The following is a 24,303-nucleotide window of genomic DNA, read 5'->3' as shown; positions in this document are numbered from 1 at the left end:
TTTACCTTGTTAATCCCCCGACTAAGGTTAATTTAGCATGGCCAGTCAACCTAACCCACACATCCTTGCACTGTGGGGGGAAACTGGAGCACTTGGAGGAAACCCACGCAGGCATGGGGAGAATGTGCAACTCCACACAGACAGTGACCTGAGGCTAGAATTGAACCCAGGTCCGTGGCGCTGAGAGGCAGCAGTGCCCACCTCTGTGCCACCGTGTTGGGTCTTTAGATGTATTTAAAATAGAGATAGATAGGCTCTTGATTAGTAAGAGGAACAAATGTTATGGGGAAATGACAGGAGAATGGGGTTTGAAACTTATCAGCCATGATTGAATGACAGAGCAGACCTGATGGGCCAAATGGCCAAATTCTGCTCCTATATCTTATGGTCTAAGCTCAGACACGAAGAGTGACCACTTGAAGGTGAGCTTTACAACTGTGCTCAGCACCCATGTAGCAATGCCCCAGAGAGAAATCAATGCTGTTAAAGGGGATAGAGCGATTTGTCAAAAATGAATGTTCACGTGTACAAAACAGTTGCCAACTTTTCTGCCCCATCCCTCTGACCTTTGTTTCAATCAAGGTGGTGTTCTGTACTCTGGGCCTCTCCCCTTAATAGAGGATTAACAATTTAAGTGCGTTCTGTTGTAGTAACGTGTGCCCAAACATGTTTAGGAGAAGAGTACTTGTCCCATCCCTGTCTCCGCATATTAAAATGACTCGCACTGAGCTGCTGTTGAACAGAATAAATCATTAATCTGCTTGGGGGCTGGAGAAACACTTTGAGAGCTGGCTGGCTAAACATTTATATTAAGGATTATAAATTTGTGACTTGTCATTTGGAAAAGTTCCTCAGAGCAAAAGGCTGCAGCTGGTAATCACTGCTTGAAAAGCTGAGCATGGTTTTACAGGCAGAAGGAGCAGGCAAGTGGAAAATGGCTGTTCCAGCATGTGTACATCCTTTCTGGTAGGCCGAGAAAGATGGATTTGTTTAAAAATTATCCCCCAATGAGAAAGGAAGTAGGTACTGTAGTGGGAGCATGATAGCAATTGTGAATTTATAACTCCATTAAAAGTGATGCCCTCTGGGAAATGTATGACCAGTGAGGAGTGGGTGGCACGGTGGCACAATGGTTAGCACCGCTGCCTCACAGCACCAGGGATCTGGGTTCAATTCCCAGCTTGGGTCGCTGTCTGTGCGAGGTCAACATGTTCTCCCCATGTCTGCGTGGGTTTCTTCCAGGTACTCCAGTTTCCTCCAATAGTCCAAAGATGTGCAGCTTAGGTGGATTAGAACATAGAAAAACTACAGCACAAACAGGCCCTTCGGTCCACAAGTTGCACCGATGATATCCATACCTACTAGGCTTACCTATAACCCTCAATTCTACTAAATTCCATGTACTCATCCAGAAGTCTCTTAAAAGACCCTATCGAATTTGCCTCCACCACCACCGACGGCAGCCGATTCCACTCACCCACCACCCTCGGAGTGAAAAACTTACCCCTGACATCTCCTCTGTACCTGCTCCCCAGCACCTTAAACCTGTGTCCTCTCGTAGCAACCATTCCAGCCCTGGGAAAAAGCCTCTGAATATCCACTTGATTGGCTACACTAAATTGTCCCTTAGTGTCAGGGGCAATTTACTGGGATAAATGCATGGGGTTGTGGGGATAGGGTCTGGGTGGGATTGTGGTCGATGCAGACTCAATGGGCTGAATGGCCTCTTTCTGCACTGTATGGATTCTATGAACTATGATTAGTTTCCCAAGATTTGTATGTCAGGTGGATTAGTGGGATGAATATGTGGGTTATGTGGATAGGGCCTGGGTGGGATGCTGTGTCGGAGAGTCAGTGCAGACCTGATGGGCTGAATGGCCTCCTGCTGTACTGTAGGGATTCTATGATTCTAAGTAAGAGTTTGCATTTATAAGGTGCCTTTCATGACCACTAGCTGTCCCAGAGCACCTGAGAATTTAGTAACATGTACTCCATGCTATGATGAAGGGGAACACAAGAAGGTAATGTGCACCCAGCTGGGTTCCACAAGGAGCAATGAGAGACAGTGGCTAAGACATTGAATTAAGGAGCGTGGGATCATTGGAACTTTATCCACTGGCCTCCTTAGTAGAGTGCTCCCGTTACCAACCAGGATAGCAGGAAGCTGATTACAGGGGAAGAGTGGGATCAGTCAGCTCAAGTTCCAATTTAGAGTCTACACTGAGAGTCTAGGGGAGGGTGGGATGGGAAGGGAATGTGCCGGAGCCACACACTGTGGAGCCCTCCTGCTTGGTCAGGCTCCACATTCAGATTTCATTTCTACTTACTGTATCAGTAGCTGGAGGGGGTTTGGGCCCCAGGCTACAGGCAGTAGCAGATTAGTATTGGAAAGGAACTTGCAATGTCCGTGTTGTAGGAGCAGTGGGCATGGTGCCAATTTCAGGGCATGCTGGATGGCCACGGGATGGCCTAACCAACAAGGCAATTTCCAGGAGAATTGAAAGACGGACCGGGTCAGTTGCAAAATGTAACCAGTGACTGTCAGAACCAATCGAATTGATTGGATAGTGCCTGTCAGCAGCAATCAAATCAATATGAATACAGGACTGAAAATGGTTAGAACCAATCCCATATTCTTTCCGCCTTGTGTGTTGCATTGTTATTTGGAGACAAAGGTTTAGAATGACCTGGTGTTTTCTAACAGCTTTGAGTTTATTAGTGTCACAAGTAGGCTTACATTAACACTGCAATGTAGTAACTGTTAAAATCCCCTGGTCGCCACACTCCGGTGCCTGTTCAGATACACTGAGGGAGAATTTAGCATGGCCAATGCATATAACCAGCACATCTTTTGGACTATGGGGGGAAACCGGAGCACCTGGAGGAAACCCATGCAGAAATGGGGAGAATGTGCAGACTCCACACAGGCAGTGATCCAAGTTCCATAGAATCACAGAAACCCTACAGCACAGAAAGAGGCCATTCGGCCCATCGAGTCTGCACCGACCACAATCCTGGCTCGGCTCTACCCCATATCCCTACATATTTTACCCACTAATCCCTCTAACCTATGCATCTCAGGACACTAAGGGGCAATTTTAGCATGGCCAGTCAACCTAACCCGCATATCTTTGGACTGTGGGAGGAAACCGGAGCACCCGGAGAAAACCCATGCAGACACGAGGAGAATGTACAAACTCCACATAGACAATGACCCAAGCTGGGAATCGAACCCAGGTCACTAGAACTGTGACGCAGCAGTGCTAACCACTGTGCTACCGTGCCTCCCTAAGTCGGGAGTCAAATCCGGGTGCCTGGCAAAGTGCTACCCACTGGGCTGATGGAAGCGATAGACTTCAGAAATCGATAGGAGTAGAATAGATTGCCAATAATCTAACTGCCTAATCAATAGGCATCAGTAATCAATAAGGGTATATTAGATTGTAGATTGCACTGGAAATAGTCAGGATCATCCAAAATAATTAAATGCAGTTCCAGATTCCTGTTCACAGATAGTTAATAATTTGATTTTTTTTAAATGATTGTATACAATCCTTTTCCTTTCTAAGTCTTTAAGTCAAAATCAGTCTTTTTGAAGAGGTCTAAAGAGTAAGAAGGAAGACAGGAATTACTGTGTGGGATTTGGGTAGAAAAGCTCTGTGTAGGCAACTGCTATCTTTTCAGAGGCAGTGGCCTGATATTTAGAATGGGTTAACACTTTTTTCAAAATAGAGGCTTGACATACAAAAGGTTAGGTATCCATGTACCAGCACAGAATGGTTATAACTATGAAGGTGCATTATGTCTGTTCGGCTCTCTGCCCGAGGAACATAGCTAGTTCCACCCCCTGACCTTTCCCGAGAGCCCTGCAGGTTTTCTTTCCTCTTCAGATGCCCTATCCAATTTCCCTTTGTCACTAATAGTCATTTTTAGGCTAATTGGCTCTGACAGTCTGATGCAGCCACCGTCCAGAGAAGATGATGGTATATGTGCCCAGCTGACAGCTCCAGTATTGTCTCTGCGCAGGTTCATAAGGATCTGTCAGGGGACCAAATTTAAAACAAATCAAAAAGAAAATCTGCCAATTTTTCTTCAGAGGACCTGGATCTTCACTTGGGACCCACACCTACCATTTGATGTTTGAATATGCCAAGATTGAATTTGATTTGATTTATTATTGTCACGTGTATTAGCATACAGTGAAAAGTATTAACTCTTGCACACTATACAGATAAAGCATACTGTTCATAGAGAAGGAAAGGAGAGAGTGCAGAATGTTGTGTTACAGTCATAGCTAGAGTGTAGAGAAAGATCAGTGTAGTCCGGGGTAAGTCCATTCAAAAGTCTGATGACAGCAAGGAAGAAGCTGTTCTTGAGTCAGTTGGTGTGCGACCTCAGACTTTTGTATCTTTTTTCTGACAGAAGAAGGTGGAAGAGAGAATGTCTGGGTGCATAGGGTCCTTAATTGTGCTGGCCTCTTTTCCGAGGCAGCGGGAGGTGTAGACAGAGTCAATGGATGGGAGTTATGTATCATTGGTGGCCATACTATAGCCACTTAGGCCCTTAAGCACACCCCCATTCTTTTCCTCTGAACAAACAATCCAACCCTTTCTCCTGTCTTCCCTCTTTCCCCAGTCAATTCTGCTCCCTCTTACCATTCCACCCAATCCAGCCTCACCTCTTATTCTTTAACTTCCCACCCACTCTCCCTCCTGAAGGTGCACCATCCAAGATTTCCCTTCACCATCACATTCTATCGACTGCAGTCAAATCCAAAGTCTCACTCCCATCCCCTCTGTTCTCTATGATCTCTCTCTCTCTATACTTTCCTATCTATCCTATCCCAGCCCCTAGGACAGTTCTGATTGAGTTTTCCCTTGTGCTTCCCATCGGTTGACAACTCAAGGTAGCAATAGAATTGCGAGTTCAATCTGGTCTGAAACGATAAAACAGAGCGGTATATACCAAATGGAACAGGTAAAGGACTGTGTATTACAGGAGAATGGATGACTTGCTGAACCCCACCCCCCACCCCGCTCCTCACTCACCCCAGAAACAAAGTCAACAGGAAGCCAATTCACTGCACAACAATTGAGATGTTTAGGGAGGGGGTTGGGGGTGGCGGGTTTTAGTGACAGGCAGTAGAGGTGAACCTAATGCAAAAGGGCACCCTTTCTCCTTCCTGTCTCGGATGGTGCACCTTCAGGAGGGAGAGTGGGTGGGAAGTTAAAGAATAAGAGGTGAGGCTGGTTTGGGTGGAATGGTAAGAGGGAGCAGAATTGACTGGGGAAAGAGGGAAGACAGGAGAAAGGGTTGGATTGTTCAGAGGAAAAGAATGGGGGTGTGCTTAAGGGCCTAAGTGGCTATAGTATGGCCACCAATGATACATAGTTCCCATCCACTGACTCTGTCTACACCTCCCGCTGCCTCGGAAAAGCAGCCAGCATAATTAAGGACCCCACGCACCTGGACTTTCTCTTTTCCACCTTCTTTAGTCGAGAAAAAGTTACAGAAGTCTGAGGTCGCACACCAGCTGACTCAAGAACAGCTTCTTCCTTGCTGCTATCAGACTTTTGAATGAACCTACCTCGCATTAAGGTGATCTTTCTCTGCATCCTAGCTATGACTGTAACACTACATTCTGCACTCTCTCCTTTCCTTCTCTGTGAACAGTATGCTTTGTCTGTATAGTGTGCAAGAGACAATACTTTTCACTGTCTGCTAATAGTATCCCTTCTCCTTCCCGCCCTTCTAAAAACGAACAGCCTGTCCATTCCGACCTGTCTACACGCAGGAACTTGTGTTAAAGCATGGGCAGTGTAATATTGGGGTCAGTTAGAATCATAGAATCCTACAGTGCAGAAGGGGGCCAGTCGGCCCATCGAGTCTGCACTGACCATGATCCCACCCTGGCCGTATCCCCATTACCCCACATATTTACCCTAGCTTGTCCCCCTGACACTAAAGGGTGGGGAGCAATTTAGCATGGCCAATCCACCTAACCTGCGCACCTTTGGACTGTGGGAAGAAACCAGAGCACCCAGAGGAAACCCATGCAAACATGGGGAAAATATGCAAACTCCAGACAGATAGTGACCCAAGCAGGGAATCAAACCCGGGTCCCTGGCACTGTGAGGCAGCAGTGTTTACCACTGCGCCACCGAGCTACAGTTGACTTGTTAATAAGCTCTATTGACCCTTGATTATTTATTTAAATATGATAGACAGACTGCTGATTTAACCCCTCCCTTCCCCCCACCTACCATGCTAAAGGGCTGAGCAAGAAGGGATGGAGTTGGTATCCAGCCTATTTTATACCCCCACCAGGAAACCCACGTGTCTGTATGGGTTTCCTCCAGATGCTCCAGTTTCCTCCCACACTCCAAAGGTATGCAAGTTGGATACAATGGCCATGCTAAATTCCCCCTTAGTGACCCAAGATATGTAGGTTAAGTGGATTAGCAGGATAAATACATAGGGTTATGGACCTGGGTAAGATGCATTGTTGGAAAAGCGGTGATGGGCAAAATGGCCTCCTCCTGCCATTTCTATGAGGTCCTGTTCCTTGAGCTCTATTGGAACATTATAGAAGGCATTCAGAAAGTCAAAAGTTACATTTGAGGACGGAATGGAAATGTTCTGAAAATCTTCCCCCGATGTGTATTTGATCTCTCCAATGTGGGAAAACACATCGTGACTGCAGTATGCTACATTGCAAGAGGTCTAAGTGCACAAGGGAGTGTATGGGGGCTGGGGAGGGACAAGGTGAAAAGGCAGGTGCTGCATCTCCTGTACCTGCTGGGGAAGGGGGACGGGTTGTTATGGGTGATTGAACAGTCGGACCAAGGTGTTGTGGAGGGAATGATCCCTTCGGAAAGCTGAAAGGGATCAGGAAGGCATGTCTGGTGCTGGAAATGTAGGACATTTGAGGGCCAAGGGTGAATCTTAGGAGCTGGTTGTTCCCAAACTAGGGCTGAAGAAAGTTTCGTGAAGAGACTACTCAACCAAGCCAAGTCAGTTAGTAATCAGACAGCATAAATGCCTTCACCATAGTTACAGGACACACGTCTTCAGGGCAGAGTTCATACTGGCAAGGTTCCCAGTCAGCTCGCAACATTCCTTGTCCCACGGAGGAGTTCACTTAAGATTAGCCCAGTTATGTTGCCAGATTGATATCGAGTGGTCCTTAATTTGCTTCTTCCAAAAAAAAATTAGAAAAGTTACTAAATGCTGAAGTCAGAAGAGTTAATAAGGTCCAGGTGGTAGAGTTCATATCTGATTGAAAAAAAAGTAAAAGAAAAATGGATGTGCCCTCTTTCTCTGTCTTCATCTGCTCTGTCTTTGTGAATCCTTTTCATCTCTTATTTTCTGTCTTATTGGTGCTGTTTCTTTACATTTTAAAATACCTTTAGTATCTGGCCCCGGGCCACTTTTAGTAGAGGTCAGCTATCCCTTTGAACTGTTAAAAGTAGGCATAAGTGTGGATAAACACAAGCTAACTGGAACTGTGAACAAACCTGTCAAAATCAACATTTAAAACTGTCAGAAGCGCATGTCAAAGGGAGTTGTCAAAAGGACTTGCAAAGCTGTTAAGGAATTTAAAAGTCTTGTCCTTTAAACCTTTGAAAGAAAACCTGAAAAGTTTTAAAAAAAGCTAATTATTCCAATCTGTCTGTTGACATAAACCTATGGGTTTATATTATTGGATTAGTGGTGTCTGACTGATTTCACAACCATCCATTATCACAGTAGGGTGACTGAAAGTTCATAGTTTAAATTGGTAGCTTACTAATGTTAGATGCTTTGATATAAGACTATGATTTCCATTGTTTGCTGTTATAAAAGATTGTGCAATTAAATGAAATGCTTATCGTTAAAAGGCTTTATTTAGTTGAAAGAACGTAAATGTAGTAATTGGGATTTTTATGAATGGGAGCATTTTTTCTCAAAATTGTAAAACCTGCAATAGATGTTTAAAGCTTTATTATATAGCAGTTAATTTTATTTCATCTCTGCTTGGATTCTGAGGTCTGCCCGTGGTTAGAAACTGAGTGTGTTCACATGGTAGATATAAGGATAAAGGATGATGGGTGGGGTGTGGCATGGGTTGAGAAGAGTTGGCACTAAGTTGGCATAGGGGTGATAAAGAGCCTAATGGGGTGTGGGGAAAGGTATAGGTTGACATGGTCAGGATAAAGGCTTATGGGGATGGGTGGGGGACATGAGGTGGTATGGGTTAGTTTGGATGGGGAGTTTGGGAGTGTGTGAGGATGGCAGGGCTAAAGTTTTAATTTTTGGTTTGGACGTAGAGCTGGAGCCTGTGACAGGCCTTCTGCCCAGGCTCACTCAGGACTTTATATCCAGCATGACCATCCCTGTCTCCACCCGCCCCCCACCCCCCCCAACTCCCTCTCCCCAGACTGACAATCCAATGTCTAGGAAACTATTTTTAAAGGTCAGGTTCAGGTTTGCAGAGCCAGGCAATCTCCCATCACTGTGCACCTGACCTGGAAGTGAAAATCTGGGCCTGGTTCAACAGAAACCGGTAATAATACCCAGCAGCCTCTGGGGTAGAATTTCATGCCATTCTGTAAAGGCGGGTTTGATGACGGGAGTGGTTGCTGTTTGAGGTAGGCAGGCTTCCCACTGTCTGCCAGAGGAAGGCTCAGGGGCAAATTTTCCACCTGACTGCTAGTTGAGGTGCTTAAGTGGGTAATTGATGTCCAACGTATGGTTCTGTAAGAGTCTCACCCCAACACCACTGGTGCAGCCACTTGGAGACACACTGCACATTTACAAAGAGGTACAAAGGAGTGAGGTGACTACCTTAGCCCTGTTTCTATTGGAATATGCCCTTTAGCCTTGGAGAGGGAGCCACCTTCCTTTGTTGGTTCCAAGAGCACGAGAAGAAGGAAATAGGAGCAGGAGTATAGACCATTCAACCCATCCAGCTTGCTCCAACATTCAATACAATCATGACAGATCTTGGGCTTCATTTCTACTTTCTTGCCCACCCTCCCCATCCCATGGTTCTCAGAGACCAAAAAATATCTATTTCAATCTTCAATATATTCAATGATGGAGCATCTGCAACCTTCTGGGGTAGAGAATGCCAAAAATTCACAACCCATGGACCTGATTTATTATTGTCACATGTACTGGGATACAGTAAGAAGTATGGTTTCTTGTGGGCTGCACAGACAAAACATACTGTTCATAGAGTACATAGGGGAAAAGGAAAGGCGCGAGTGCAGAATATAGTGTTACAGGCATAGCCAGGGTGTAGAGAAAGATCAGCTTAATATAAAGTAAGTGCATTCATAAGTCTGAATGAGGTAGTTTATCTTCATCTCAAATCCAGATGATTGACTCCTTATCCTGAGCCTGTGCCCCCGAGTTTTAGATTCCCGACCAGTGGAAACAACCCCTCCTCCGCGTGCGCTCTGTCAAGCCCCTTCAGATTCTTGTAGGTTTTAATGAGATTGACTCTCATTGTGCAAAACGTCAGAGAATAGAGACCCAATTTACTCAGCCTCTCATCATAGGACAACTTCCCCCATCCCAGGGGGACCTGTTTAGTGAACCTTTGCTGTATCGCCTCCAATGCCAGTATATCTTTTCTTAAAGATGGAGATCCCATTGTCTGCATTATGCACAACTCGGTCTACTTATCTGAGCCGCCGTTCACCTTTCTTCCCCCCGTTATGGCGAGCGTTGCATGGACAAAATGCTTTATCAAGAATTTGGACATGCTGGGGTGGGGGTGTTGAGGATTAACCCAAATAATGCATGGTGAGTACTCAAATATTTAAGTTTTTTATTAATATAAGAACATAAGAACATAAGAAATAGGAGCAGGAGTAGGCCATCCAGCCCTTCGCGCCTGCCCCGCCATTCAATAAGATCATGGCTGATCTGTCGCTGCTCAGTTCCACATTCCCGCCCTCTCCCCATAACCCTTAATCCCCTCTCCTATCAAAAACCCATCAACCCGCGTCTTAAAAATATTTAGCGAGGTAGCCTCCACCACTTCAACGGGCAGAGAATTCCAGAGATTCACCACCCTTTGAGTGAAGAAGTTCCTCCTCAACTCCGTTCTAAACCGCCCCCCTTTTATCTTGAGGCTGTGCCCCCTAGTCCTACTGTCTTTTTTGAGCGGGAAGAGTCTTTCCACCTCTATCCTATCCATCCCATTCATCATCTTATACGTCTCAATGAGATCTCCCCTCATTCTTCTAAACTCCAACGAGTACAAGCCCAGTTTATTCAGCCTCTCCTCATAGCTCAACCCCCTCAACTCCGGTATCAGCCTAGTAAACCTCCTCTGCACTCCCTCCATTATTACTTTCTAGCAAAGAGATCAGACACAGTGAACAGTGAATTTCACTATGATGTTCTGTCGATTCGTACAGATACTTAGCACTTATAGTTAATGACAGAAAATGAGAAATCAGCAACTTTCTAATCCTTCATTTGCATATATAGTCCCCCAATCATAGCATAACTTTTTGTCCTTTCTAATCCAGTAGAAAACCGTCTCTTTCATTAGTGAAATATGTCATCATATCTTGTTATTTGGTATTTGTCATGGTAACTTGTCTTTGTTTTCATGCTGTGTCCTAGTCTGGAATGCAGTGATTATGAAACTGACACAAGGTTAGATTAGTCTCTTATCCTGACTACACAAGTGTTGGCCTCACTGAAGGTCTTGTTTGCAAATGAGCATTTCCATTACCTGACAGAGTTGTTTGTCATAACTTAATTTCCACAATTGTTGTAACGTAAACAGCATCAGTAGTTTTTAACTGCTTTTAATTCTTGTTTCACAAGTCCCAGCAACTCCATGGTGTTTTAGTTGAAGTGAGAATCTTTCATCTTGCAGAATAAAGTGAATTAAATATTTGGTCATAGCTGGAATTACAACTTAATTTCCACCAAGGCATTTCAAATGGTTTTTTGTTTGTCGCTCAATTTAATGGGCAGAAAATCATGCAAGTGTGTTAATTCAAAGCCTGAACTCCAATAATATACTCCTACAGCTTTACAACAGGGACCTGAGTGGTTAAAACTTTTCCTGCTAACTTGTGGTGTTACTTTTCCATACTTATGACAGTCACACCCTGTCCTTAAGAACATTGGAATGCCAAGTCAGTAACCTTTAAGCTGTTCCAGGGTAATGATCCCATTTTATATGCATTTAAATCTATCTAATGTCAAATCTCAACTGAAGCTTTTAGTCAGAGTTTCCTCGGTATGTATTTCTGCTGAGGCTTACAGTGCCAGAATCTTTTTCCACAGCCACCTTCCCAAGATATGAAGCATAAGGGAAAATGATGGCCTAGAGGTATTATCGCTTGTCTATTAATCCAGAAACTCAGCTAACGTTCTGGGGACCCAGGTTCAAATCCCGCCATAGCAGATGGTGGAATTTGAATTCGATATTAAAAAAATCTGGAATTAAGAATCTACTGATGGTCATGAAACCATTGTCGATTGGCAGAAAAAACTCATTTGGTTCCTTTAGGAAAGGAAATCTGTTGTCCTTAGCCAGTTTGGTCTACACGTGACTCCAAAGTCACAGCAATGTGGTTGACTCTTAACTGCCCTCCAAGGGCAACTAGGGATGGACAATAAACACTAGCTAGCCAGCAATGCCAATATACCATGAATGAATAAAAAAAACACATTTTGTTGTGTCAACATTTTTATCATACTGTATCCTCAATATGTTTATACAAATTGGATAATACTTCACTTTTTTTGGAACTCAACCTTCTAAGTAACCAGTTTGCCAAGTAATGTATTGGCCTGACCATAGAGCCTTTAAGTAAATGATTACCTTGTAGGTAGGTGTGAAAGGTTGCTTCAGACTAAGAGGCAACCTTGAATGGGCCAACTAGGAAATAAGCTAATTGGAAAGAATAGGCCCAAGTCCCAAGGGGAGATCAGCTGTGAGCAGACTGGTGTCAAAGAATTGGAGACTTGGATGGAGTTTGCACTTAAAGGAAGGAAACCAAGAACACAACAGAAGTATTAAGGTCAAACTGGATTCTAACCTATCTAAAGTTGGTTGTTTGAGGCTCTGACGAAATAGAATTGTACAACTATGGAATGCCGCAGAAAGGCCATTCGGCACATCAAATGTTATTCCAGCCAGTGCAAAGTGCATCATAGCCATTGTCGGACTTTACTTAGTGACTTGAATACGTGCTTCCACATTTGGATGACTGTGTTCAACTTCTTGCCTTAACCGCGCAACAGAACATTCTGGAAGTGACATGGATCAGTGGAATGACTTTTCAACAGATCCTTCACCTAGTCCGTCCCCAGATCTGCCTCATATAATAAAAGCAAAATACTGCAGATATTGGAATCTGAAACAGAAACAGAAAGTGCTGGAAAATCTCAGCAGGGCTGACAGCATCTGTGGAGAGAGAATAGAGCCAACGTTTCAAGTCTGGATGACCCTTCGTCAGATCTGCTTCCATCTGTCTGCAGCTGTTCATGGCAAGAGCGAAAGTAAACCAACTGGCTTACAATTTCCTGGTTTATCCTTGACTACTTATTGAAGGAGGGAGCCATTTCTGCAACCCACTTGTCTTCTTGTGGGACATTCCCTTCTATGGACTTCTAGAAAATTCTAGCCTGAGCCTTTGTTATGTTGTCCCATGATTCCCTGGTGAGGCGGAGCTGTAAACCATCACATTCCAGTGTTAGATCTGTCTGAAGTCTGAGTAACACGGTGAGCACCATCTCGCTGTGAAGGTGCAGTAACGAGGAGACAGATTGTATTAAGTTAATGAGGACGGTATTGGAATGGTGCGAGTTATTTAGATGGTTCACAGAAATTAGTTTTGTGGGGAAAGAATGAAAAGAAAGACCACAGTAATTACTTCAAAATAACAGTGAAGTATTGAGGGCACCATCTCCATGAACAAAATGAGTAGATTTACATTTCTATCTCTTCATAATCGCTCAATCTTATGACATCCATTGTGTGATTATTCTTATCGGAAATAGGAGCAGGACTTTGGCATGGTTAACACTGCTGTCTCACAGCTCCAGGGACTCTAGGTTCAATTCCAGGCTCGGCTCACTGTGTGTGTGGAGTTTGCACGTTCTCCCTGTGTCAGTTTCTTCCCACGGTCCAAAGATGTGCGGGTTAGGTTGACTGGCCATGCTAAATTGACCCTAGTCTGAGAAGGATTAGCAAGGTAAATTTGGGTGGTTATGGGAATAGGGCCTGGGTGGGATTGTGGTCAGTGCAGACTCGATGGGCCAAATGGTCTCCTTCTGTAGGGATTCTATGAGCGGGCCATTTGGCCTCCTTTGGCCTGTTCCACTGTTTAACTAGATCTACCTCAGTGCCAAGTTCCCACTCGATCCGTATATCCCTTAATATCTAGAAATCCATCGATATCCATCTTGAATATTCTCAATGGTGAGACTTCACAGCCCACTGGGATAGAAAATCCCAAAAAGCCGCCACCCTCTGCCTGATAAATTCTCCCTCATCGCAGTCCTAAATGGCTGACCTCTTATTCCGAGACTGCATCCCCTCCTCCATCCCACTCAAACACTAGCCAGGGGAAACCAGCATAAATGATCTTTAGATTATTATGATTGCATCATTATGGGCCTTCTGGACCTTCTCCTCTTGTAAACAAATGGCGACGCTAAATATTTTTAGCTTCAATCTAAGGTGCTCTGGAAACAAGCTGAGGCTGAAACATAATCATTAATGACAAGTCATCTCATATTTAATGATTGAGGGAATGAGACAAATTTAGTTAACAGCCTAATGGCCTTGACCATTTATGTAATAGCAATCAGATATGATATAGCAATATGATCGAGTCCAGAGTTGTGATTCAAAAAGAGAAAAGCAAAAACAGTTACTGAGAGTGGAATCTTCCACTTTGAAGGTTTGATTGGGAGATGCAGAAGATGCAGGATTTACTCATTCATGGGCCATGGGTATCGCTGGCTGGCCAGCATTTATTGCCCATCCCTAGTCGCCCTTGAACTGTATGGCTTGCCAGGCCATTTCAGAGGGCAGTTGTGAATCAACCACATTGCTGTGGCTCTGGAGTCACACGTAGGCCAGACCAGGTAAGGATGGCAGATTCCTTTATCTAAAGGACATTAGTGAATCAGATGGATTTTTACAGCAATCGATAATGGTTTCATGGTCATCAGTAGATTTGTAATTTCAGATTTTTTTTCTGCTGGGAGAGGGAAGTGGGTACTGATGATGCCCAATCCTGCGCGGGCAGGAATTTGCTACCTCGTGGAATCCAAGGTCTGCCTGCCATGTTTAAAGGGACCCAGACAGCCTCTCTCCCACCCCAGCCCATCCCCCTCTTAGTCTGCCCAGCCTCCACTTGGTCCTTCCAGCCAACTCTCCACATTTGCTGTCTTCACCCAGCCTGTGTTACTGGCACGCAGGATCAGCCAAGGTGTGAGCAGTCCCCAAGAACGCAGAAAGCATGTGTACACACCTCAGAGTCCTGGAAGAAACCAAGCTCGCCAGGGTACATACAACTTATATGTAGATATAAAAGTGAACATTTTCATTTCTTACCTGTAGGGAACTTACTGTGTGGCACTCAGAAAAAAACTTGATAAAGAGCAAACCTACAAAGCAAGAACTCTACTTGTCAGAAGCAACGGACATTGGCATTTTGTCAAATTTAAAAAAAACACACAAAAATACAAAACAAAATACTAACCCTGGTGAATGGGAGAGAAGCAAAGAGCAGGAAAAGGTGAACAGATAGTAATGGCTACAAAAAAGGAGTATGCAAGTAAGCACATCAGGAATATGAAATTCAGCACAAAATACTTCTACAATTATATTCGAAGGGTAGTCAGGAGCACCCTTTGAAAACTGATAAACACAACATGGTAAATGAAAGAAGAAATGGGACCACGTTGAATATTTACTGTGGATATGTACTTACATAAGTGAAAGTGCAACATCAATGGTAAATGTACTAGCAATGCACTTTCACAGAAGTGCTTCATCACTTAAGTTTATTTACTAGTGTTACAAGTAGGCTGCAATGAAGTCACTGTGAAAATCCCCTGGTCGCCATACTCTGGTGCCTGTCGGGTACACTGAGGGAGAATTTAGCTTGGCTGATGTACCTAACCAGTACATTGGATTGTGGGAGGAAACTGGAGCACCCGGAGGAAACTCACACAGACAGTGATCCAAGCCAGGAATCGAACTCGGTTCCCTGGTGCTGTGAGGCAGCAGTGCTAATCACCATGACGCCCTAACTTATTGAGATATTGTGAGATTAAGGCAGCAGAAGTGGTTTTAAAAAAAATCACAATCTGAAAGAAATAGAAAGGAATTTTGTGATGGTCGAAGATGCTGAAAAATGATTGGACACATTGAGATTCTTGTGCAATTGGACTGCATTACACATCTGAAACAACTTTGAAATGAAATACTGCTGATTGCAACAGTGTACAGCTTGACCATCCTCGTATCTCCAACCGAGCTTGGAGCTCCATGCTGTATCCATAACCAAAGCTGCTTATCTCGCTACAGCATTGACTGTTGTTGTTTAGACTTCAACCAGGCTGTGGCTGAAAACTTGCTCCATATTCCGGCTGGAGAACCTGCCGTTCACGCTGTTGGGATTCTCCAGTCCCGCCGGTGTAGGGTGACGTCAGTGGGAATTCCCATTGACCACTGCAGGACCTGAGAATCCCGCCACTAGCAAACAACACACCACCTCCCACGGGCAGGAAACATGAGGCTGGGAGGCCAGAGAATCTCGCAACACACATATGCGTTTTCCAAATCTGATCGACATTCCGTCTCCCTCTGCATCATAGAAATGTATATATTAAACCATCGCCGAAATCCTGATGCCATTTACGCCGGTGGGATTTTATGCTCCCAATGACGGTGCCTCCCCACCACGGATTTCCGGGCGGTGAGGGAATGGGAAACGCCATTGGCAACGGCCGGATCCTGCCACCAGCAAGCGATGTGACGCCTCCCATCCCTGCAAAACACACCATGGAAGGGAGAGGAAACTTCCACCCCAGATCTTCCTAACTAACTCCTACTTAAAGCTCATTCTCCTTTTTGTGAAGTCCCTTGGGGCATCCCTTTCCTAATAGCACTGAAGATGTACCAACACCAAAGGAGTAATGTAAGGTTCTGGCACAACTTAGGTTAATGTGGGATCAAGTACAGGACACTCACACAGTGATATAAGAGAACACATAACCTATTCCTAGGAGTCAGTCTAGTGTTGGACAGAGATGTGTGTATGGGCGAGCATGTAGACAGCTCCTAGCGTGTAACGTTTACTGTACATGGTTCTTGTAGTTAATACATACAGCTAACTACAAAGTCTTTGTTAAGACCAACCAATGGTATCTGCTGTCCTATGATAAAATGGATTGGAGTGGCTTGAGAAGGTGGTTCACCATCATCATCTTGAGGGCAATTGGACAAGAGCCACAAACCCTGGCCTTGATAATGATGGCACAGTGGTTAATGTTGCCTCTCAACACCAGGAACCCAGGTTCGATTCCCAGCTTGGGTCACTGCCTGTGTGGAGTTTGCACATTCTCCCCATGTCTGCATGGGTTTCCTCTGGGTGCTCCGATTTCCTTCCTCCTTTCCGAAAGACCTGCTGGTTACGTGCATTGGCCACTCAGTGTACCCAATCAGGCACCGGAGTGTAACCGCTGGAGAATTTTCACAGTAACTTCATTGCAGTGTTAATGTAAGCCTACTTGTGACAGTAATAAATAAACTTTAAACTGGTGCTCACATCCTGTGAAAGAATTTTTTAAAAATTATGCAAGTTGAACAGGAAACAGCATATGCTGGGAGCTGAACATGGAGTACACAGCCCCCCCGCAACTGTGATCAAGCCCCAACAGGTAGCTCACAAGGGCCAAAGCTCCCAAGCTGCAAATATCAATACTTAAACCTGTTGATCTGAGGGAAATATGAAGAGTGAACTTTATGACCAATAAAAGTGACACAGATATCAAACAGAATTAATCACACACAACTGTTAATTTTCCAGAATGACATATCGTGAGATGGATAATGTTTTTAAAGCAGCGTGAATGATTTTTTATGAGTTGTGTGCGCCAAAGCGGTTTTATAAATGGATCTATAGTCGTTAATATTTCATGCTGTCACCAAACAGCAGTATTTCAAAGATTGGCTTGTGCGTGGTGTGGGAATGTTAGGACATTATTCCATGGATTGTGGTGCAGGGATTCAAGTACGCGAATTTCTGATTGAGTCGTGAATTCATGCAGGGAGTCTGGTACTCACCAGTGGAGGAATTGGATGGCTTGTCACCCTTGGACTGCCTGTGATGGCTGGTTTCAGAGTCCTCTTAGTTGGGGGGGCCTTTTACATCAGACCATCCTGAGCCCAGACACAAGTGGGTGAAGCTTGGGGGGGCTGAGAGAGATTAGTCAAAAAAAAGTACCTTGAAAAGGAGAGTTTCACAAGTCCATACACCCGTTGGTATTTTGTTCCTGTATTACCCAACATGGAAATTTTAAAACAAACCCTTGGGCCCATACCAAGGTTTATTTAAAGTGGGAATACACCTGCCAGAGCAAGAATACATTCTCTCCCTTCATTTCTGCATGGATACTTTGTAAATTCATTCATGGGACATGGGCATCACTGGCTGGCCAGCATTTATTGCCCATCCATAGTTGCTTGAGGGCAGTTGAGAGTCAACCACATTGCAGTGGCTCTGGAGTCACGTGTAGGCCAGACCGGGTAAGGATGACAGATTTCCTTCCTTAAAGAAAATGAGTGAACCGGGTGGGTTTTTCCAACAATTGGCAATGGTTTCACGGCCATCGGTAGACTCCTAATTCCAGATATTTTTATTGAATTCAAATTCCATCACCTGCTGTGGTGGGGTTTGAACCCAGGTCCCCAGAACATTAGCTTTTTTTCTGAATTAATAGTCTAGCAAAAATACTACTAGACCATCACCTCCCCTTGTTATAGAATCATAAAAAACCTGCAGTGCAGAAGGAGGCCATTCGGCCCAACAAGCCTGCACTGACAACAACTCCATCCAGGCCCTATCCACGTCACCCCACATATTTACCCTGCTAATCCCTCTAACCGACGCATCCTGGGACACTAAGGGGCAACTTAGCATGGCCAATCAACTTAACTCACATATCTTTAGAGTGTGGGAGAAAACCAGAGAACCCAGAGGAAACCCACGCAGACACGTGCAGACTCTACACAGTGACCCAAACCGGGAATCGAACCCGGGTCCTTGGAGCTATGAGACAGCAGAGCTAACCGCTGTGCCACTGTGTCGTACAGATAAACTAGATAGTATACGTAAAGGCACCCATTCTTCTACCCCCCAGCTCCCTCCACCACAGTTTCTTGCTGCCTCCCTGTAGGTCACAGTGGAACTAATGAGGACAATGAGGGAGATGCTATCTATCATTTGCAGGGGCAGCCCGAGACTAAGACAGTGATTGCTAAAGAGAGCCAATGTCACTGGCAGTAATGCCTTCACAAGAGCAGCAAGAGTGGGTACAACTGTCCAAGTCGCCAGCCAACTGGACAGCATCTCAGCACAGTTTCCTTTACCCCTTATCTACAGCTCCTTAAGATCTGTGTGATGTTTGTATTCAAGGCCCACAAAATACCTACAATAAGCAGTCAACTATCCAAAAGTAATTTTAACACAGTAAGTAGTCTCACAACACCAGGTTAAAGTCCAACAGATTTATTTGGTAGCACAAGCTTTTGGAGCACTGTCCCTTCATCAGGTGAGACTCATTTGATGAAGGGGCAGCGCTCCGAAAGCTCGTGTTACCAAATAAGCCTGTTGGACTTTAACCTGTTGTTGTGAGACTATTTACTATTCTTACCCCAGTCCAACGCAGGCAACTCCACATCATAATTTTAACATAGTTTAGATACACTAATTATTCAGAAAGAAAATGTATACAGCCTGTCGTGTATTAATGGGGTCAACTCACTTGAACAGCAAGGATAAAAGGATGAAAATGTTGCCACATGGTGGGTTCCTTGACCATTTTATGAGAGATGTTGCTTATTTACAGTCCTGGATGGAAAAGAGTGAAAATCTCACCACATAATCAGGTGACAAGCTGCACAGAGCTGCATTGGTTTATAATCGATAACACAACCGGTGATTGCAGAGAGCAATTTACTGATCCCCAGAGGATGAATGGGTGGTTAGCACAGGGTGTTTTGGTCTCAGTAGTTTGTGTGAGCAACATTCAGCTCTCTAGCTGAAGTGTTAGGGAACTCTACCCCCTGGTCCTCTTCCTGCTGCAATCTTCCATCTCAAGATGGCGACTGCCTTGATGGGCATTGTAACCTGGCCAACACTGGGCCCTGACACCGCAAGCTTGTTAATATACCCTGCATCTGGGGGTTGATAGCTTATCCAGTGCCAATCACCTATTCAAACCCTTTAATGGGTACAGGACTGATACCCAGGAAGTCAGAGTGTCCATCACCACCAACAACACACCCCACTCCCCCCATCACCCCAGTTTGTCATTACTTGAAGTCAGCTTTTTAGTTTGTCGCACTGAGGATTATTTCCTGCGCATTTCTAAATGCTTGCATCAATAAGGGAGAACACAAGATGTCATCCAACCAACTTAGAAACATCAACATGGAAACTTGAACTCAAGTGACCCTGACGTTTCCTGTTTAGAACAGTTGTCTGTGTAGAAATTGCCTGTCTGGAGAGGGGAGAATCGATGCTGTTTAGCTGCTGTCGTAGAGGTTCCGTACTATACAGAAAATAGCAGTTTGTTAAAGGCTCTGATTACAGATCTCTCATGTTGAGTCAATGGGCACGGTGACATATTGCTCAACACTGAGGCTGTCAGTGACCTGCTAATGTAGCTGTGTGCTGCCAGAGTAGGAGATGTTCCTGTAGTATTTGGAAATGAGTCAGCGGCGAGAAAGCTAAAGGCTTACCTTTCCGGGTCACTGGCAAAACAAGACTCCCCTGATCCAGTAGCCAGCCTGCTCTGCTTGAAGGGAGCAGAAATCCTGCTCCAGCCTGACCAGAGAAACATAACATCCCGGGCACTTTGCTCTTCAGATAGATTCCTCCACACGTAGCCCCTGGGATGGCAATGGCCTTATTGAAACATAGAAACTAGAAGCAGGAGCAGGCCCTTCAAGCCTGCTCTGCCATTCATTTTGATCATGGCTGATCATCGATTTCAGTATCCTGGTCCCCCCGTTCCCCCATACCCCATGAACCCTTTAGTCCCAAGAGCTACATCTAATTTCTTCTTGAAATCACACAATGTTTTGGCCTCAATCACGTTCTGTGATAGTGAATTGCACACATTCACCACTCTCTGGGTGAGTCCACGGACAGATCAGCCATGATCTTATTGAATGGCGGAGCAGGGTCGAGGAGCCAGGCCTACTCCTGTCCCTAGTTCTTATGTTCTTAGTTTTTCCTCACTTTTTCTCCTCAACTCGATTCTGAAAGGTTTATCCCTGATCTTCAAACTATGACTCAAATGGCTGTTACTTCATTCGAATGAATGTAGTGATCATAGTGCACTTCGTAATGAGTGGAGATTACTGAGGGTGATGAAGCAGAAAAAGTGAGGAAGAACATAAGAACTAGGAGCAGGAATAGGCCATCTGGCTCCTCGAGCCTGCTCTGCCATTCGATAAGATCATGGCTGATCTTTCTGTGGGCTCAGCTCCACTTATCCACCCACTCACCTTAACCCTTAATTCCTTTACTGTTCAAAAATTTATCTATCCTTGCCTTAAAAACATTCAATGAGGTAGCCTCAACTGCTTCACTGGGCAGGGAATGCCACAGATTCACAAGCCTTTGTGTGAAGAAGTAACCTGGAAACGCTCCTGGCAATGCAAATCATCCGTCTTAGTTTATCTGAGTGTCTCTCTTAAATACTGTTTCGGTTGATATGGGACAGCAATCATGCCAGGATTATTGGCTGATCTCACACTGGATGTGACTTGTATGGTTTTTAGTTCAAATGGCATAGGGGTACGAAATGCATTATAGGACCTGATTTAAATATAATAAAGTTTATTTGGCAGTCACAAATAGGCTTACACTAACACTGCAATGAAGCTACTGTGAAAAGTGCCTGTTCACTGAGGGAGAATTTAATACGGCCAATGCACCTAACCAGCACGTCTTTCGGACTGTGACAGGAAACCGGAGCACTCGGAGGAAACCCAAGCAAACACAGGGAGAACATGCAAACTCCACACAGACGGCGACCCAAGCCGGGAATCGAACCTTGGTCCTGTGAGGCAGCAGTGCTAATCACTGAGCCACTGTGCCACCCTGGTTGTCTGTAGTTGCACAGCAGTGGGAAGCAAGTATAAAGCTGCAGCAATACCACATTACAAGCTGGCTGGACAGAAGTCTGCTGTGCAAATTAGGTGACGTGTATTCATGCCATCATTCTGATCAAACAGCATTTTGAATTGAAATGTGCTCAACACATTTTATATCACTTTCAATTGCCTACAGAGCAGCCTTGATGATCTGACGCTGTTTGTGGCAAAATCTGTTATTGTCATTATCTACTGCTATGGACTTCACCTGTAAGCTATGCAGTACAGTAATGTGTTAGCTGTTACTACTCAGAGGGTCTTGTGGTTCAGTTATGAAAAGTGCACAGACACACTCCAATACTTTGTGGAGCAGCCCCAGCAAGATGCAGAACTCTGAAGGAGAGTCTTACGGACGCGAAAGGTTAATTGTGTTTCTCTCTCCATAGACGCTGCCATTATCCAGCACTTGAGGCCAGAATTCTCTGGCCATTCACACCCCGCTGCCGCTGCCTGCCAGAACGGAGAATTTGATGCTCAGCCAAATTTCTGTTCACTGCAGCTGGACTCCCAGCTGCAGCTGAGGTTGGAGAATTCAGCCCACGTTTATTCCAATGAATTTTTTTCCTTTGATGGAAAGAACTCATATTTTGTCCATCCCAGAATTTTATTCCTCCTGTCTTTCTTAGGTTCTTTCTCCCTCTCTGTGTCCCTCTCCAGTCAACCTCAAACAGTTCATTCACTTGGTATGTTGCACAGTCCAGGTTTATTCTGATGGTGACTGGGCAGTGGAGAGATCACATCACGAGCACGTGTTGTCAGCGGGGACTTCCTGTCCCCACATCTATATCCTCAATCCCAGGTAGCCCCAATTGGAGATTCTGGCACAAACTACCCACAATTTGGGGAGGTGATGGCCAAGTGGTATTATTGCTTGACAGTGAATCCAGAAACCCAGCAAATGTTCTGGGAATCACGGTTCGAACCCCGTGACAGCAGGTGGTGGAATTTGAATTCAGTAAACAAAAATTTATCTAGAATTAAGAATCTACTGATGACCATGAAACCATTGTTGATTGTCGGAAAAACCCATCTGGTTCGCTGATGTCCTTTGGGGAAGGAAATCTGCCACCCTTATCTGGTCTGGCCTACATGTGACTCAAGAGCCACAGCAATGTGGTTGATTCTCAATTGTCCTCCAAGGGCAATTGAGGGTGGGCAATAAATGCTGGCCAGCCAGTGACACCCATATCCCATGAATGAATAAAAAAAAACTTAATCTGCCATCAAAAGAAAAATAATGGAAAAGCACGCTCTTGGAATCTTGATTTGCACTGTTGCGCGTGGTATTGTATCTGAAAGATGGTCAGGTGTCCTATGGGAACGATATGGTTCTGGTGCAGTTGGGAATGAGTGGAAATGTAATCCTGCGTGAGCAAATAGCCACGATGGAATAATGGAAGTTGTGAAATTAGGGAGGTATTTGGATGTCCACTTGGGCAACTAAATTCCTAGCGCGCTTGTTCTGAAGAAATGGGGCGTGATCTCATGGAGCGTTCACACTGCGCTCCCGCTGCAGGAAGGTCGAAGAATCTGGCAGCCAGCCAAATCTCCATTCACTGCAGCGGGATGGGAAAATCCCGCTGGCATAAAGTATGATCGAATTCTGGCCATGGTCTTTTCTCATTCCATGCTTTCTTCAATCCTTCTGAAAATGGTGAGTGGACAAGTACAGGTGGGGTAGGTGGGCTGCGTATCATTTTCAACCCATATAGAATAGAATCCCTACAGTACTGAAGGAGGCCATTCGGCCCATCAAGTCTGTACCGACCACAATCCCACTCAGGCCCTATTCCCGAAACCCCACACATTTCCCCTGCTAATCCCCCTGACACTAAGGGACAATTTAGTGTAGTCAATCTATCTAACCCACACATCTTCGGACTGTGGGAGGAAACTGAAGCGCACAGGGCAGAATGTGCAAACTCCACACAGACTGGACCGGGAATCGAACCCGAGTCTCTGTGGTGTTGTGAGGCAGCAGCGCTAACCACTGTGCCACCATGCTTATGAGAATGGGAAGGCCTGTTGGCAATAATGTCTGCTAACACTTTGCTGACTGATTTCTCAATGAGTTGCATTGGAAAAGCAGCAGTCAGGGGTCATCTTAAAATGTTGCGCCTCTCACGTTGATCAGAACCCAGAAACAACCATGGCAGGTTGCTCAAATTGGTTTGAAATCATTCAGAGGAACTGAGAGTGTTAAAAAAAGGACAAATTAATGCAGCTGAGCCATTAAAAGCAGAGTTTTATTCCTGAATGTTATTTATTCTGTTTCCATGGCAATTGGTCCCAGCGAATCGCGTGCGGGGGTCACTGGAATCATAGGAGCAGCTGAACAATTATCTTGTCAGCTTTCCTCACTGCTCCAGCTTTAGTACCACCAGATTCTGCTGGCCAAAAATCAAAGGCAGTAAATTTGGACTTGAGTAAATAATTCCTAGCTATTTCTGTTCATTGTTGTCATAAGTGGATGGGGTGGGGGGAGGCGGTGAATGGCAAATGTAAACTCCAGTACTTTTCTTGGAAAATTAGCTCTGATGTCAAAACGAACATTTGTGTTATCTTGTGTTTTTGTTTAGTATAACCCATCCTGATTTCTATCTGATCTCTTTCATGTGGATCATTATTAATCACGATTGCATTCCACAGTCACTGTGAAGGGGTTTTGGAAGATCACCTATCTACTGTATATGTCTGCCGTTAGAAAGACTTATCTGTCCGTTTCCCTTCCAATGTCATGGGAAGCTCAGAGTTGGGACTGTAAAAGGCCATTTTCATCTATCTGGTGAGCAGCAATGGTGTAGTGGTATGGTCACTGGACTGGCAATCCAAAGACTCAGGTAATATTCTGGGGACTCAAGTTCGAATCCCATCACAGC

General features: G+C 44.8%; 1 protein-coding gene across 6 annotated transcripts in view; it reads left to right on the top strand.

Annotated features, from left to right (window-relative positions):
• The window catches only part of LOC145346490 (neurocalcin-delta), a 268,140-nt gene that overhangs the window by 181,616 nt on the left and 62,221 nt on the right, over positions 1 to 24,303 (top strand). The window contains exons 1-2 of one of the 6 annotated variants that reach the window (XM_080193817.1): positions 867 to 966; positions 9,628 to 9,792. The exons of 4 other annotated variants lie outside the window; for them this stretch is intronic. The gene's annotated coding sequence lies outside the window, so the exon portion shown is untranslated. Of the gene's footprint in view, positions 1 to 850; positions 967 to 9,627; positions 9,793 to 24,303 lie in introns of those variants that run through there. One more of the 6 variants, XM_080193818.1, reaches the window with a different exon arrangement.

This window comes from Carcharhinus amblyrhynchos, chromosome 8 (assembly GCF_965287045.1).
Source record: "Carcharhinus amblyrhynchos chromosome 8, sCarAmb.v2.hapA, whole genome shotgun sequence".
NCBI lineage: Eukaryota > Metazoa > Chordata > Chondrichthyes > Carcharhiniformes > Carcharhinidae > Carcharhinus > Carcharhinus amblyrhynchos.
The sequence above is the reverse complement of the archived record's forward strand: the minus strand, read 5'-3'. Positions and strand labels throughout refer to the sequence as shown.